The sequence below is a fragment of the Podarcis tiliguerta genome (assembly GCF_965153285.1).
Source record: "Podarcis tiliguerta genome assembly, chromosome: 4".
Taxonomy (NCBI): Eukaryota; Metazoa; Chordata; class Lepidosauria; order Squamata; family Lacertidae; genus Podarcis; species Podarcis tiliguerta.
The window spans coordinates 21926664-21942883 of NC_139537.1; the positions used below are offsets into that span (position 1 = coordinate 21926664).

A 16220-nucleotide genomic window follows, 5' to 3' on the forward strand; every position below is an offset into this window, starting at 1 on the left:
AATACAGTTTCCCGGCTGGCAGCGTCGCTCCTGGCAGGAGGTCAATCTTGCAGTCATAGGACCTGTGGGGAGGCAGCTTGTCCGCTTCCTTCTCGCAGAAAACCTCCAAAAACGCTGCGTACTTGCGCGGCACTGCTTGCAGCGTGCCTAATTGTAGCTGCGGGTCGTCCCCTCCTTCTTCCGGGCTAGGAAGGATGCAATGTTCCGCGCAATAGGAGGAGCCGAAGGTTAGTTGGCGCTGGTACCACGCCAATGCTGGGCTGTGCCTGTGCAGCCAACTCATGCCCAAGACTACAGGCGTGTCCGACAGGTGGGTGACATTAAAGCTGATGACTTCTCGGTGATTTCCAATCCGCATCACCATTGGTTGCGTTTGTTGCACCACCTGCCCCCCTAACAAGTCTCTGCCATCCACCGTGACAACGTTCAGGGGCAGTGTGGCTGGTAGCAGTGGTATATTGTGCTGCTGAATGAATTCCAGTCCTATAAAGTCAGCGTTACTGCCGGAGTCAATGGTGATCGGCACCTCCACAGTGCGTCCATTGGGCAGTTGGAGAGACGCTGTAAGCTGCACCACTGGTTTGGGTGGGAGGGGGTCTGTGGGTTGCAAAAGTGCTGGGGATTGTTTCATTGACTTGTCTGGCTGGACCCCAGTGCCTCTTCCTCCAGCCAGACTCCGTCGTTTAACTGTTGCTGCGTTTTCAATTGAGCTGCTTCTGCGACTGTTGCCGAGGCTGCAGTGTGCTTGTGGAGCCTCTGGGGACACTCTTTCGCCATGTGTTGAGCACTGTCGCAGATGTAGCACTTCCTGTTCCCTCTAGGAGGCTTCGTTTTGGCTGCTCCCGGTGTTAGGGCTCTGTTAGCTGACTGAGCCCTGGCACCTCCGATCTCCATCGGCTCTTCTCCCCCTCCCTGCGAGGGTGTGGAGTGCGCACGCACTGCTTCTCTGGGAAAGAAGGGAGGTGCTCTGGCTGGTGCCCTTCCCCAACGCCCTTCTTCCCTATTCCAAGGACGTTCTTCCAGATGCACCCCGATTTCCAGAGCCCTCTGGACTACTTGCTGGGTGCTCCTTGGTCTCTCCCCCCTTCCAATCTCCGCTTTTACATCTGCATTCAACCCCTCCCAAAAGAGGTCTCTGACTGGCGCAGAATCTTTTTCCCACCCCAGGGCATGAACCAATCCGAAAAAGCGTGTATGGTACTGCCTCACGCTGGCTTTGCCTTGTTTAAGTCCATGTATGTCCCTCCTGGCAATATCGACGTCTACCTTTGATAAAAAACATGAGTCCATTGCTTTAATAAAAGCCTTCGCATCTTGGAGCGCTGGATCATTGTCCCTCCATAGATTCCTCAGCCACGTTTTGGCTTCCCCATGCAAATGGGACAAGATAAACCCCACTTTCTCTCTCTCATCTCTAAAGTCTTTGTCAAGTAGATCCAGCGCAAACAGCAGGTCTGCTCTGAAGTTGGGGTACTGCTGCAAACTCCCGTCGAAATGCGATACAAGGCTGCCTCCCCTTCTCCCCAAGCCAATGCCTTCTGCCTTGGATCCCGTTTGCCCCTGTTTAGAAAGCACGTCCAACCTGACCTGGAGATCCCGGCAGGAGGTAACCATTTCCTCCTCTCTCTTCCTGGATGCAATTACCTCCGTGCTGAGTTGTGTCACCGCTTCTTGCAGGGCTTTTATCTGCTCTTCCGTCGTCATCTTGCCTGAGTTTCGTGAGCTCTGTAAGCACCCCTCCTCTGCCCTCGCTGCGTCGACTCACGTGGCGAGGTTCTTGGTGCCAAAACTTTAAAAAGGAGACAGAGCTTACTGTCAGAGCTGGCTCCGGGTCCCAGCTCACCAAGGACCAACGCTAGCCGATAGTACAGTATCAAAGTCTTTATTGAAGAATAGTCTCCATTTACAAGTCTCAGCGTCCCAGCTCTACGTCTGGACTTTAGACCGGCGAAGCTCTGTCTGGGTCTCCGCCCCCTGTGCACCAGCTTAAGACTCTAATCTTACTCCACCTCTTCCTTCTCTCTCTCTTCCTCTGGGTCTTACTACCCCCCGGGGTCTCATTCCTCCTGGACTCTTCTGACGCAGAGCTTGACCCCTCTGACTCCTCCCCCTCTCTTCGGCGGGCTTTAGGACCTGGCTCCCTACCCGGGCTGCCCACCTTGCCGCCCTCCTGTACATTTGAACTTGGCGCGCGCGCGCGCGTTTAACTTTCCGGATGACCGTTTCCTCGCTCCCTGACGAGGGTGTGGTCACTCCTGCCTCACGTTCTCCCTCTGCCTGCGCGCTCCCTGATCCCGATGCCTTGGACTCCTCCCCCCTACTGTACTCTGGGGGGGACGCTGGTCCGGATTTCCAGCTGCTACTCTCTGAGTCCCCTCTGGCCCCTTCTTCCCGAGGTGTCCCCCTGGGCACTCCCCTTGCCCTGACCATGGGGGCCCCTTTCTGTGAATCCTCCGAGTCACTGGAGAGACTCAGAGACCTCGGACTACTGTCGTCGCTGACATTTCCTTCAGACTCCTCCCCCTCGCTCTCCGTTTCCTCCCTCTCCTGTGACTCTGCTCCTGAACCCCTGACAGGTATGGTTAGGATAATACATGGTAAATGGACCCCTGTACAGACAAGGAGGTCTTAGCAGAAGGATCTCCTTGTAGTCCGTGATAAAGAAGACATGGAGCACATTCCTGTGTAGAGGACAGAAGCACCTCAAAGCACTGTAGAGCAGGCATAGGCAAACTCCGGCCCTCCAGATGTTTGGGACTACAATTCCCATCATCCCTACCTAACAGGACCAGTGGTTACAACCAATGAATAGCGAGGAACACCAAACCGTCTCTCAAAGGAAGACGTCTCTCTAAAGTCTCAAAAGGACAGTGCATCCGTAATAGTTTAACTGTTTGGGAATAAAGTCTTCATCAGCAAATAATTATCAATGAAATCTTCATACTAGTGAAGATAATACTAGTGGATCAGTGCTCACTGGATAATGTAGATGCTACATTCCTTTGAGACTTTGGTGAGACGTCTTCCTTTGAGAGACGGTTTGGCGTTCCTCGCTATTCATTGGTTGTTTGAACCTTTGTTTGACTCTGATGCATATAACAACTTACAGTTACTTGTATATTTTGTGAGGTGTGGTGTATGATGTATATATTATTTTGAAGTGGCTTATTCGTATATTTTGAATGACATCATACTCCATGTTGCGTTTGCATTTTTGTAATTGTCACATTTTGCAACACGGGGGTTTGTGTTTGTACAGAATGGAAGTTGGCAGGATTCCCAAGGATGTGCTTTGTGGAGAGCTGGCTTCAGGGACCAGGCTTGGCAGATCAACTCTGTGTTATGAAGACGTGGCATGAAGGCTGGCAACATTAACCCATTAACCCAAGGGAATCCCTTGCAGATGACCACAGTGCTTGGATGCAAACAGTCAGGTCATGTATCTACAGCAGTCACCAGAGGAGAAATGACCACTGAGAGAAGAAACACCATGGACGCAGCACAAATGGACGCCTTCATCTGCCCCAGCTGCAACTAAACATGTCTCTCCCATATTGGTCTTTCTAATGGTTTGACTTCACCCCCAATGGAGCACTCTTCCATTCTCTCTTGGGACAGATATGCCTCCCATCTGAATGGGGTTGTCAACAATAGAAGGCTCAGGTGGAACCACTGTAATCTTGCTGGAGATCTTACCACCCCTCTAGAGAGACATGGAGGTTGCGAAGTACGAGAGCCCCACAGGAAGCATTCAGGACTCAAGCTGGATTTTCAGTAAGGCTTTATTCAGTTACAGTCTTGCAGCATTGTTAAGCTGTCTTCTTACATTCAGGATACACAGCCTACAGGTGGAATTACATTCTGGTGAGAAGCCGTCATCTCTTCACACCCCTACCAACTAAAGTCAACCATGCCTCTTTAGACTAGCTGGCAATTGATCAATTAGACAACGCCCCATGTCTTGTGATGCTTAGTCATCACATGCTGTTGAGTCAGCATTCCCAATGAGCACATAGTGTTTAACTCCTTGATACCCACAGCACTCCAACAGTGAAATGCACCACAGCTTCGCAGCCAGAGTCAATTTCTGGTCTTCCTGCTGCAAGGCTCAAGGTACCAGACAATTTTATGGCACCCAGCATACCTACGGTTGAGAGAAACTGTAGCAAACATTTCAAAATGCCTGGACTAACACTCCTAATGAGATAGCACAATGTTTATTTTAATTGGCTTCTCAATCAATTAAAAAGAGAGAAGGGGGGGCAAACCCCAAGATGGTTAATGAGCTAAGAACATTTAATGAGTCAATGGCCATGAGCATTCTGAAGTCTGTTACAAACACTCCCTCCCTTCTCAAAGTGTTCTTTAACTCTGAGGTTTTATGGTAATACATTTAATGTAATCATGGCGGGTGGCATCAGGGCCAGGAGGCAATTTTAGCAGGGGTTGTTCGAAGACATAGTCAGTGGCCGACGCTGCTTCCCTAAACCTTACAAATGTCAACCGATAAGGCAGACATTACAAAACAGGAGCCCACAATTACGTCTTGATCACAAATGCAGAGTTAAAAAGGAAATGGTGAAACCATTTTGGAAAGAAGCAAGGGCGGGAAATCTTTTTCATGCAGAGGACCACATTTCCTCACGAATAGCCTTCTGGGTGCTGCGTGGGTGGGGCCACAACCAAAGGTGGTGGAAGTTGGGTGGGTGAATCTATCAATTTCAGTTTTTCTCCGTTTCTCATTTTTCCAGTTTTAAGTTTAGTTCTCCCCATTTCACCCGCCAGGAGCGATGCTCAACGCCTTCCACGCATCACATGGCAGGACTGTGTTTCCAACCAAGATGCGCTCTCACAAGCCCCCATTCCCAGCTTTTTCACACTTCTGTCTCAGCGACATCTATGCTGGCTTAGTCATGTCCACAGAATGGCAGAATCTTCCATGGTTTGCTCTAGGGGAAGCTAGACCAAATCTGTGTTGCAAAGACATCTGCAAATGTGGCACGAAGGCTGGCAACATTAACCCCACTGTGTGGGAATCCCTTGCAGACTGCCGCAGTCCCTGGAGACAGACAGTCAGGTCATGTAGCCACAGCAATGACCAGGGAAGGAATGACCTCTGGAAGGAGTGCAGAAAGAACAAATGTCATGGTGAATCTGCAGCAGCACAACCAGACACCTTCATCTTCCCCAGCTGCAACAAAACATGTCTCTCCCCTATCGGTCTCTACAGCCACAGCAGGCGCTGTAACCTTCCAACAGTTTGACTTTAGCCCCAAAGGCACACTCCTCCGTTGCATCCCGAGGCAGATGGATGCTAGCAATCCCAACCAGCTGGGCATTGCCGGCCAGGGAAGAGATCATGGGAAGGGGAGACTTACATCCCTCCAGACAATCTCCCTAGTCCCGCTTGCTTCTCCAGCTGATCAGGAAATGGCTCAACAACAAAAAACAGGAGACTGCTTCTTCAGGAAGCTTTTAATAACCTTCCTATAAGAATGAAAAGGAGGCATTAATGAAGGAAAATATGGTATCAGAGGAAAAGAAAACTAATCACCAGAATTAATTGGTACTTTTTACTAATATTCCCCCGAGAAACATTTAAAATGTTCCCCTCACCCAGCTTTCAACTTTAAATATATACCAGCTATATATTTAGCATTCTGGAGCCATCAGCATTTACAAATTTATTCATTGCTTGGAAAAATTTCAAGCTCCATTGAATGATTTACCAGAACTCTTCTGTATCAGAATTTTTTCAAAGAGAAAACAAATCTTGAGACTTTTAATTAAAAGGCGCTGAGATGAAATTAAAAGAGAAATCTCATTTGCTTTGCCTAGAACAACAAATGAAATGTGTAAAAGAGCCCTATTTCGCATGATCACAAAAGTCTACTTGCGTGGCAAAACAACAACAACAACACACCTTCAAAAACTCATCCCAGGCATTTCAGAAACAGCTGGGAAATTTTTTTAGACACAAATTGAATTTCAGTGAGGCTGCTCTAATTAAACTGAGGGTTTTGTTTTAACATTTCTGTATCTTCAAGCAATCACATAATTAGAAAAACTTATTTAAGAAAACGGATATACCTTCAGGTAAAAGAAATATGAATCGCACTGTGTTTCCAATGAATTCATTTCCCACTTGTCCTTTGTTTCGTTTTGCCAATATTCCCCCCCCCAAAAAAAATAATCTAAAAATGCAGCTATTTTAATGAAAATACAAATGTTGCACTGCTTGATTGTGAACTAGGTCACATTTCTGAGCACTTTGAAGAAAAGACAAAGGTTCTGACTGAAACAAATGCATGAACAGTAGGTGTTGGGTGAGGGGAAGAGATGGGGAGGAGCAAAAGTGAAAAGTTTGCTAAGTGAAAAGGTGGCTTGAGTGCACAGGATGTAGCCATCTTGCTGAAGCTAAGCAGGCATGGATCTGGTCAGGGCCTGGATGGGAGGCCATCCCGAAACTCTATGTATGCTGCCTTGAGTTCCAGAGTTTCATGTGAAAGGGGGAGTGGCTCTTATGCCACTCTGGGAATTTGTATCTCTGTCAGGAAAAGGTAAAGCTAAAGGGACCCCTGACTGTTAGGTCCAGTTGCAGACAACACTGGGGTTGCAGCACTCATCTCGCTTTACTGGCCGAGGGAGCCGGTGAACAGCTTCCGGGTCATGTGGCCAGCATGACTAAGCCGCTTCTGGCAAACCAGAGCAGTGCACGGAAACGCCGTTTACCTTCCCACCGAAGTGGTACCTATTTACCTACTTGCACTTTGACATGCTTTCGAACTGCTAGGTCGGCAGGAGCAGGGACCGAGCAACGGGAGCTCACCCTGTCACGGGGATTCAAACCGCCGACCTTCTGATCAGCAAGTCCTAGGCTCTGTGGTTTAACCCACAGCGCCACCCTTAACACAAACTACAGCTCCCAGAATTCTTTAAGAGATGTTGTGATAGTTTACAATACCCTCCAACATTCCTCAGATGAAAATAGAGACATATATCACTCCCCTCCAATTGACCCCCATTTTGTGTGTGTCCCCGCCCCCAGAAGCATGAATGCCACAATCACTAAACCAACAAGATCTAGCGCTGACATCCCGCCACCTTCCTAAGAAAACCCCTTAAGAAAACCCTGATTTAATTTTATTCTTTGGTAGATTTACAAAAAGAAAAACACTGGCCAACAAATAAATTTTAGGAAAGGGGAAAGACTAGATGCAGATGCACAGAGCATTAAAAGATAAATAAAATCAACACTCCTTGCAATCCGTTTCCCCTTTCTTCCTGTCCAGGGCAGCCCTGCCCTCTGCCTGTCTCTCAGAGCTGGCGCATCACGTGGGCCTGGGCCCCAGTAACGGCAGCCTCTCTTCCTCCTTGCCCACTCTCCAGAAGCCACTACGAGCTGCCGAAGAAGAAGAGGAGGAGGAGGAGTTTGGATTTGATATCCCGCTTTATCACTACCCGAAGGAGTCTCAAAGCGGCTAACATTCTCCTTTCCCTTCCTCCCCCACAGCAAACACTCTGTGAGGTGAGTGGGGCTGAGAGACTTCAGAGAAGTGTGACTGGCCCAAGGTCACCCAGCAGCTGCATGTGGAGGAGCGGGGACTGAACCCGGTTCACCAGATTACGAGTCCACTGCTCTTAACCACTACACCACACTGGCGGCTGGCAGCAGAAGCCATGGAGAAGTCATTGGAGGCTCCCTCACAGCCCCCGCCGCAGCCATCTCTTGGGATGAGCGCCAGCTCATTCTCCTCCCCGAGCTCGGCAGCAGTGGCAGGGGAAATAGGGACATTCTGGGATCAAATCAAAAGTTGGGATGGCTTTCATAGTTCCAGGACTGTCCGTGAGAAATAGGGGCACTTGGGGGGTATGGTATCATAGCAGGATGCGGGTGGTGCTGTGATCTACACCACTGAGCCTCTTGGGCTTGCCGATCGGAAGGTCGGCGGTTCGAATCCCTGCGATGGAGTGAGCTCCTGTTGCTTGGTCCCAGCTCCTGCCAACCTAGCAGTTTGAAAGCATGTCAGTGCAAGTAGATAAATAGGTACCACTGTGGTGGGAAGGTAAATGGCGTTTCTGCACGCTCTGGCACTTGTCACGGTGTTCCATTGCACCAGAAGCGGTTTAGTCATGCTGGCCACATGAGCTGGAAAGCTGTCTGTGGACAAACACCGGCTCCCTTGGCCTGAAAGCGAGATGAGTGCCGCAAACCCCCTAGTCGCCTTTGACTGGACTTAACCGCCTAGGGATCCTTTCCCTTTCCCTTTACCCATCATAGCACTTTAAATGCGTTGTGTCAATGTGATCCTAGTTTCAGAGGGGGATGAGTAAGCCAAAAGGAAGGATACAAGAGACTTTAAGAGAGACAGAAAAAATTGATAGCATCTGGATATAATTAGGCAAAGAAGTCCAAGTATAAGAAGCAGCAAATTGTTTGCTTTCATACTCTCGGAGAATAGCAGGCCCGGTGTTTCCATTGCTCAATGCACTGCCCTGCCAGAAAAAGCAAGTACAATGGTACCTCTGGTTACGAACTTAATTCATTCTGGAGGTCCATTCTTACCTGAAACCGTTCTTAACCTGAGGTACCACTTTAGCTAATGGGGCCTCCCTCTGCCGGCATGCGATTTCTGTTCTCATCCTGAGGTAAAGTTCTTAACCTGAGGTACTCCTGTCACGCTGATGTGACCCAGATCCAAGGACATGAGTGCACAACTAGCAGAGTCCAAACAGAGGCCTAGCCCTGAAGAGTAACATCTAAGCCTAATTTATTGCAAAACGTAACAGAACAAAGAAAAACATGGCTTCTCTCTCTTTTTTTCTTCCTCAGAGAGAGAACTGCAAAAGCAATAGCTATACAGAGCGGAAACAGCGTATCTCCCTTTCCGCTCACAAGACCCAATAATCAGTGCTGGAATGTAAACAGACATGTGACATGTAACAATCCCACACATCTGCAGCACGGGAGGAGTGGAATTTCCCACACTCCCGGGTTAGTGGAGTCTGTAATCCGAAGTATTTGTACCCCGAGGCGTTTGTAACCTGAGGTACCACTTTAACCCTGTCTCTCAAATACATCCAGCATACCACTATTATATGTACGGTATATATTTACTCTGTTCCCCCAAATCAATATCTCATCCCCTTCATAATTCTCTGGATTTCCTTTTGTTTGAATGCATCTTTGCTGTATTCGGTGAAACTGTCAGCAAAATTTCTTTCACTATCCCTGATACATTGCTCTTGTGCACTAAAATTTCTCCCACCTGGCTCGCTGTGCAGGTATCATTTGCCCTGAATTCCCATTTGATTGGCTTGAGCCAAAATTGCTATTTACATTAGAAGAAGACTTTGGGAAAAGGAAGAAGAAGAAGAAACATCCCAAACCGCCACATACCATAATAGGCTATTGCCTGAACAAGGAATCCCAGAGTCAAGAGAGAGAGCAGAGCAGCACTTTAAATTCTCAACTGTATTTCAGCAGTGAAATTGGATTGCGCAAACAGATGATACGACTACAAGCAGAACATTAGCTTGTGAACAAAATTTGGGTTTTGATTTAACAGTCAGATACTTGAAGGAGGGAAATTACTCCTCGTTAGTTCAAAGGATCCCCAAAGATTTTCATGTTACTGGGGAAAATATTTGATAAATACTTGGCTCCTGCAGCTAACGTTCCACTCCAAATTCTTATTTCCTAGGGGGATATGCCCTGTTGGTTTTGGTAGAACTCGTTTTTAAGAAAGGTAATAGAACAGTCAGGAGGGAGGTCCTGGCGTTAGGATGTTTGTCCCCCCCATTGCCACTAGGGACAGCCAGGGATGCCAAGGGATAGAGTTAAAGGCACTTCAGAATAATATTAGGATGCAGGTTTATACTTGAATGCAGGTTTATACCTGAATGGGGATGCAGGTGGCGCTGTGGGTTAAACCACAGAGCCTAGGACTTGCAGATCAGAAGGTCTGCAGTTCGAATCCCTGCAACGGGGTGAGCTCCCGTTGCTCGGTCCCTGCTCATGCCAACCTAGCAGTTCGAAAGTGCAAGTAGATAAATAGGTACCATTCCGGCGAGTAGGTAAACGGCATTTCTGTGCGCTGCTCTGGTTCTCCAGAAGCGGCTTAGTCATGCTGGCCACATGACCCGGAAGCTGAACACTGGCTCCCTCGGCCAATAAAGCGAGATGAGCGCTGCAACCCTAGAGTCGGCCATGACTGGACCTAATGGTCAGGGGTCCCTTTACCTTATACCTGAATGAGGCATTACAGAGGGCACAAATGAACTTGAGATGGAGAGCATTACAGAGGCAGGGAGCCATCAGAGAAAAAACCTGTTCTTGTGTTGCCACACCGTGGACCTCCCATGGAAGGGGCACACAAAGAAAGGCCTCAGATGACAATTGGAAGGGTCCGAGATGGTTCAGATGAAGAGATGCACAGAGGTACTGGGGCCCCAAGCTACATAAGGCTTTATAGGACAAAACCAGCACTTTGAATTGGACCCAGAAACTAATTGGTAGCCACTGCAGCCAGGCCAGGACCAGTGGGATGTCCTCAGGTCTTCTTGCGCCGGTGAGCAACCTGGCCACCAAATTCTGCACTAGCTGCAGTTTCCAAACTATTTTCAACGGCAGTCCCGTCTATAATGCCTTGCAGTAATCTAACCTGAAGGTTACCAGAGCATAGACAACAGAAATTAGGCTATCCCTGTCCAGGAGAGGCGACTATTCCCTATCTGTATCTTTCTTTGAGGTTGGGTGAGGATTGTGGCCAGAGAAGATGACACAGAGAAGCCCCAAAGCAGGGAATGAAGGCCATCGCCCTTTCCTACCCTTGCTTCCAGCAACTGATATTCACTAGCCTCTTGCCTCTGAATAGGAAGGTTGCATATAGCCTTTCTTTCTTTCTTTCTTTCTTTCTTTCTTTAAAATATTTATATATCGCTATATCATAAAAAAAACCCAACTCACATAAAAATTTAAAATCAGAGACCATCCACTATTATGGAAACATGTTTTCTTAATTGTTTTCATAAGTCTGGGAGCATAGAAAGATTCTCAGCAGGCATTCATAGGTTGAAACAATGCCACTAAGATCCATCGGTAGAGAAGATACAAAAGCATAAAATCGCGGAATTGTAGAGTTGGAAGGGCTCCTGAGGATCATCAAGTCCAACCAACACCCTGCAATTGAGGAATACACAGCTATCGAACCTGCAACCTTGGTGTTATCAGCACCGCACTCTAACCAACTGAGCTATCCAAGCATTCCGGGTGCCACTTACAAGCATGGATCTTTGCTGCTACGTTTGCCCCAGAATGCTTACAAGCCTTCCTCTGAAATTCAAGATCAGCACATCTTGGGGTCTGCGGTGTACTTGAAGACCGGAATCCCAAGACACCACAGAGCTGTTGTCGTCTCCATGACAACAGCCAGCTAATTACTAGAGGGTGGCATGGCTGTAGGCACACCATTAGCTGAGATCAGAGGAACCACTTCTGCAAACAAAACTGTTTGCAATAATGTTGGTCAAAAGGGATGGTGGCGTACCAAACAGACAGCTGCAAAGCCTGTAGGAGCTCTGGAGGTAAGGGGTCCCTGGGGGTCTCCCCCCCCCCTCGCCTTCGCTTTACAGTGGGCTACAGCTAATGAGTCCCATCTCTTCTGGTGCGACATACTGTACTTTGAACCGGTGGGGGAAAGGACATCCGCAGGACCCTCGGAGATTTCAGAGTCAAAAGATTCTAATGAACAGATGAAAGTGATCTTGAAGAGATAAAAGACAACATGTCAAATGGTGATTAGTGGACTTGAACACTTTGATCGCTCAGTTCCAACACGTTGTTGTAATTAGAGCTTTTTTCCAGGGGTGGGGGATCAGAGAAGGAGCCTTGTAGATGGAATAGCTATTTAGTAGTAGCTCCTTAACTGGCAGGGGGGAAGGTAGCAGTAGATAAAACTAAGTGCCCCCAACTGTGGCAGATAATTTTTTTACTTTTCATAGAGCAGTCACCTGCATCTCATTAGTGTCTATGGCTCCTACATCTCATCATGCTTGTGGTTGGAATCAGGGCCTACCCAATACAAAATGGCCGCCTGAGGCAAAAGACACCCTCCCTGTTCCATGAACAGAAGCCAACAGAACTTGCAGTTAAATCTGGCTTCAAAACTGGTGGTGGTGTGGTGTCCTCCTGCCACACCTGAGATAATAGGCCAGATTAAGGGGCCCAGGAAAGGCTTTGAAACAATATAGGAGAATAGCACCACCACCGTTATCTGCCGCCTGAGGTGTTTGTCTCAGTCTAATGGTAGGGCTAGCCCTGGATGGAATGCGAACTCTGCCTGGATAATGTAATGACCCAAGTCATTTAGGAGGAAACCATTTGTGGATATGACAGATATTGGGAACATCCAGATCAAAAAGTTTCATCCACTAAAGATATTTATTAGAAGTTTAGAAATTACAGAAAAAAGAAAAAAGAAACAGAAAAAACAATAAAAAGTTTAACAAAATATACATTACAATTACAAGGGGGGGGGAAGGAATATAGAAACATAAAAAGGCAATACAACAATACAGAGAAAAACAAAAAGAAAGAAAAAACACTAAACACACACATCCAATATTCCATATCTTTACCTTTCGTTAACTTGTTTCATCGACCTCCTCACACCTCCCTTTTTTGTATTCAATTAACTATTTCAGCAAATTCTTTCCATCTTTCTCGATTTTTGTTCTATAATTTATCTTAACGGTCTAACCTTAAATTTTTCATTTTGTCCCGTTATCAATCAGCTTTTACTTAATTCTTTATTACATTTCTGCTAAAACCATATAGCTTCATTCCAGCATCCTTCTAACATTCGATAATTAATGGCCTACTAACTGGAATGTGTTAGTTCAGTGTGTCAGTGTAGGAGTTGTGAGTTGTGTCAGAGAGAGCTAGCAAAAGATCCGTGTTCTGTTCCTGTAAATCGTCCACTGTATATAATAAACACCTAACTACAAGTTCCTGGTTCCTGCTTCGTCTATCCTGTCTGCAGCCAAGTCGCCAATTGCTTCCGTGGATTCTGCGTGTACTCGGCTAGGTCTGACTAAGGTCCTGCAACTAGTCAGAAAGTTGTGAAACACCAAATAGGTTTTACCCATCTGCCCAGCCATAGTTTGAAACAGGGTGCTGGACTAGAGCTGCCTTTGTTCTTCTTATCTCTGTTTTGGAGCTCCTCCTAACACTTTGGTTTGGTCAACACTGCCATGGAAAGGAGCCACAGTGTGCCTTGCCTAGGACTTCTCATGCTACCCGGGCAGAATGGGAAAGAATTTTACAGCAGCAGCTCCCATACTACCCAAGTAATGTGGGAAGCGAAATGGAATTCCACCCCAACCTCTAACAAAACCATTCTAAAACAGTGGGAGGTTTTTGGAAGGAGCAGTATAAATTACGTCAACCACGTTTCCTTAACACATGTATACTGCAGTATGTGAAAATAAGAAGGAGAAGCATTTCCTATACCATTGCAGTAATATACACTTTAGGGTTGAGTCAGTAATAAATCATTAAGTTAAGGCACAAAGGCTGCCTAGTGAAGATAATGTGCTGAAGTCTTTCCCATTTTATATAGCCTACAAATTTGTCAGCATTTGGATGATTAGGACACTAAATATAGCACTGAGGATCTATATAGTGTTATAAACATCAGCTGCTGTGTGTTGCCAAACTCATTCCATATTAGAGTGCTGATTTGAGTGGGACAAAACTGGGTTAAAGTTGAGCAACAAAGCAACCTTATATATGTCTAATCAGAAATATTACCCACTGGGTGCAACAGGACGTATTCCGGAGTAGCACTGTATCTCAGGTGACCTTCAGTTTAGCCTGTGATTGGTGTTTGTATTACTAGAATGAACATGATGGTGTCGAGTCATAATTTCACATTATTATTATTATTATTATTATTATTATTATTTCAAATAGTATCACCCTTTATCCAAAGATCGCAGGGCAGAGTACAATATTAAAAATATAATTTAGAGAGCATAATTAATAATAAAAACATAACACATAGCATAATAATACACACCTTAATATAATAAACATAATAACAGTTCTCCACTACATTTAACAGGTCATAAATTACTTAACCGTTGAAGGCCTGGGTAAAGAGGAATGTTTTTACCTGGTGCCTAAAGATGTGTAATGATTGTGCTAGGCGAGCCTCTCTAGGGAGAGCATTTCAGAGATAGGGAGCCACCACAGAAAAGGCCTGTTCTTGTGTTGTCACCCTCCAGACCTCTCAGAGAGGGGGAACGTAGAGAAGGGCCACAGATGACAAGTGCAGGGTCTTCCCACACAGTCGAAAAGAGAAGACAATTCACTGATGACATGTTGGGGCAGCCCCATGGTTGTCATGGCGGCCATGAAGTCCTGGGATGCCCTAGAACCAATCACCTTGGTACGGAAATTGAAGTCTCCCAGAACCAGCTTCTGAGAGCTCTCAACACCACAATCAATACCAGTCTGCTAGCTCAGACAGGGAGACTGCTGGGTAGTGAGGCGGACAGTAAACCAGAATCCCTAATCTGTCCCAATTACCCAATGGCAGGAACAAACACTCTAGATCCCCATTCAGCTGGACAGAAAGCCCGGAGAGAGAAAGATAATCTCTACAGACCCCAGCAACCTCCCCTGCCCAGCCCTCAAGTCTGCCCCAATGCTGGCCACCTTAAGACCCACACAGTTTCTTGCTTGAAAGTGCCATGCTAGATACAATCTGTGTCTGTTACAATACACTGTCTATTTAATAACGTAGACAAGCTGGTGAATTTGCCGTGTGAAGTGGCCAAAAACCTGAGCTAAATTTAATGCCATTTAAAGTTTGGCAAGCTCCCTCTGTGCAAATGTCAATGAGGGGTGATTTGACTGATAAGCTGGTGTGTTTCATCAGTGAAAGTTTTAATGGCAATTTTACAAGTTGCCTTCCAATTAATTTGTGGTGCTATCAGCTGAGGGTGTACAAAACTTTCACTGATGAAACACACCAGCTTATCAGTCAAATCACCCCTCAGTTCTTCACATTTACACATACCGGTAAGTTTGCATGTGCTCATGTATAAGTTTATGCATTTTTGTAGTTGGCTGAAGAACCGCATTGCAGAAGTCAGGGAAGTGTATTCCTGACACCTCCTGGTTTTCAGGTGTAAAAATGGCATCAGGGGGGGAATTTTGCAGAAGTGGCAAAATAAATTCAGGGAAAACCCAGATGTATGGCAATGCGATGGAAAAAGCAGTGGAAACAGCTCCAAAAGCTTAAAATCAATATTTCTGGAGGAGGTTTCCCCCCAAAAAAGCTCAAACGTTTTGGGGTTTTCCTCAAAAAGAGCTCAACAACTTTGCGGGTATCAGGAATTTTACTTTTGGAAATATGGCAACCCTAATATTTTTAAGGGACGTGGGTGGTGAAGTGGGTTAAACCACAGGGCCTAGGACACGCTGATCAGAAGGTCGGGGGTTTGAATCCCCGCAATGGGGTGAGCTCCCATTGCTCGGTCCCTGCTCCTGCCAACCTAGCAGTTCGAAAGCACGAAGTGCAAGTAGATAAATAGGTACCGCTCCAGCGGGAAGGTAAACGGCGTTTCCGTTCGCTGCTCTGGTTCACAAGAAGCGGCTTAGTCATGCTGGCCATCGGACCCGGAAGCTGTACGCCAGCTCCCTTGGCCAATAAAGCGAGATGAGCGCCACAACCCCAGAGTCGGTCACAACTGGACCTAATGGTCAGGGGTCCCTTTGCCTTTAATATTTTGAAAGACAACTATTGATTTGCCTGTTGCTTTGGAAAGTGATGGTTAGGATGGGTCAGCTTTAAATGCAAGCGGAATTAACTCTCTCCCCCTTCCCTGCTGCCAACAAACTCTCGAAGGATCTCGTGCTACAGCTCTCCTACCAAGATGTCCCAGCCTGGTTGTAAGCCCAGGACCGGTGGCAACAACCAGCACACAAAGATGTATATTGGCCAAAGACATTTTGATGCCTGAAATGGAGCAAAGGAAAGGCCCGCTAACACCAACACCCAGAAATCTGAATTATAGCATCCAGATAACCGTTCCTGCCTTCATCTAGGGATGGGGGAGAATCATAGAATTGTGGAGTTGGAAGGGTTCTGAGGGTCATCTAGTCCAACCGTCTGCAATGCAGGAATCTCAACACGTGTTGGTCCCCCAAG

General features: G+C 46.8%; 1 long non-coding RNA gene across 2 annotated transcripts; it reads right to left on the reverse strand.

Moving 5' to 3' along the window:
• Nucleotides 1-3764: 3764 nt before the first annotated feature.
• On the reverse strand, nucleotides 3765-14334 carry LOC310675871. 2 transcript variants are annotated; one of them, XR_014510267.1, is made up of 4 exons: nucleotides 14178-14334; nucleotides 13818-13897; nucleotides 11683-11765; nucleotides 3765-5487 (listed from the first exon to the last, which is right to left on the reverse strand). It is a non-coding gene; the product is annotated as an uncharacterized lncRNA (long non-coding RNA). The 2 variants fall into 2 exon arrangements; XR_014510266.1 differs by lacking the exon at nucleotides 13818-13897.
• Nucleotides 14335-16220: the final 1886 nt, after the last annotated feature.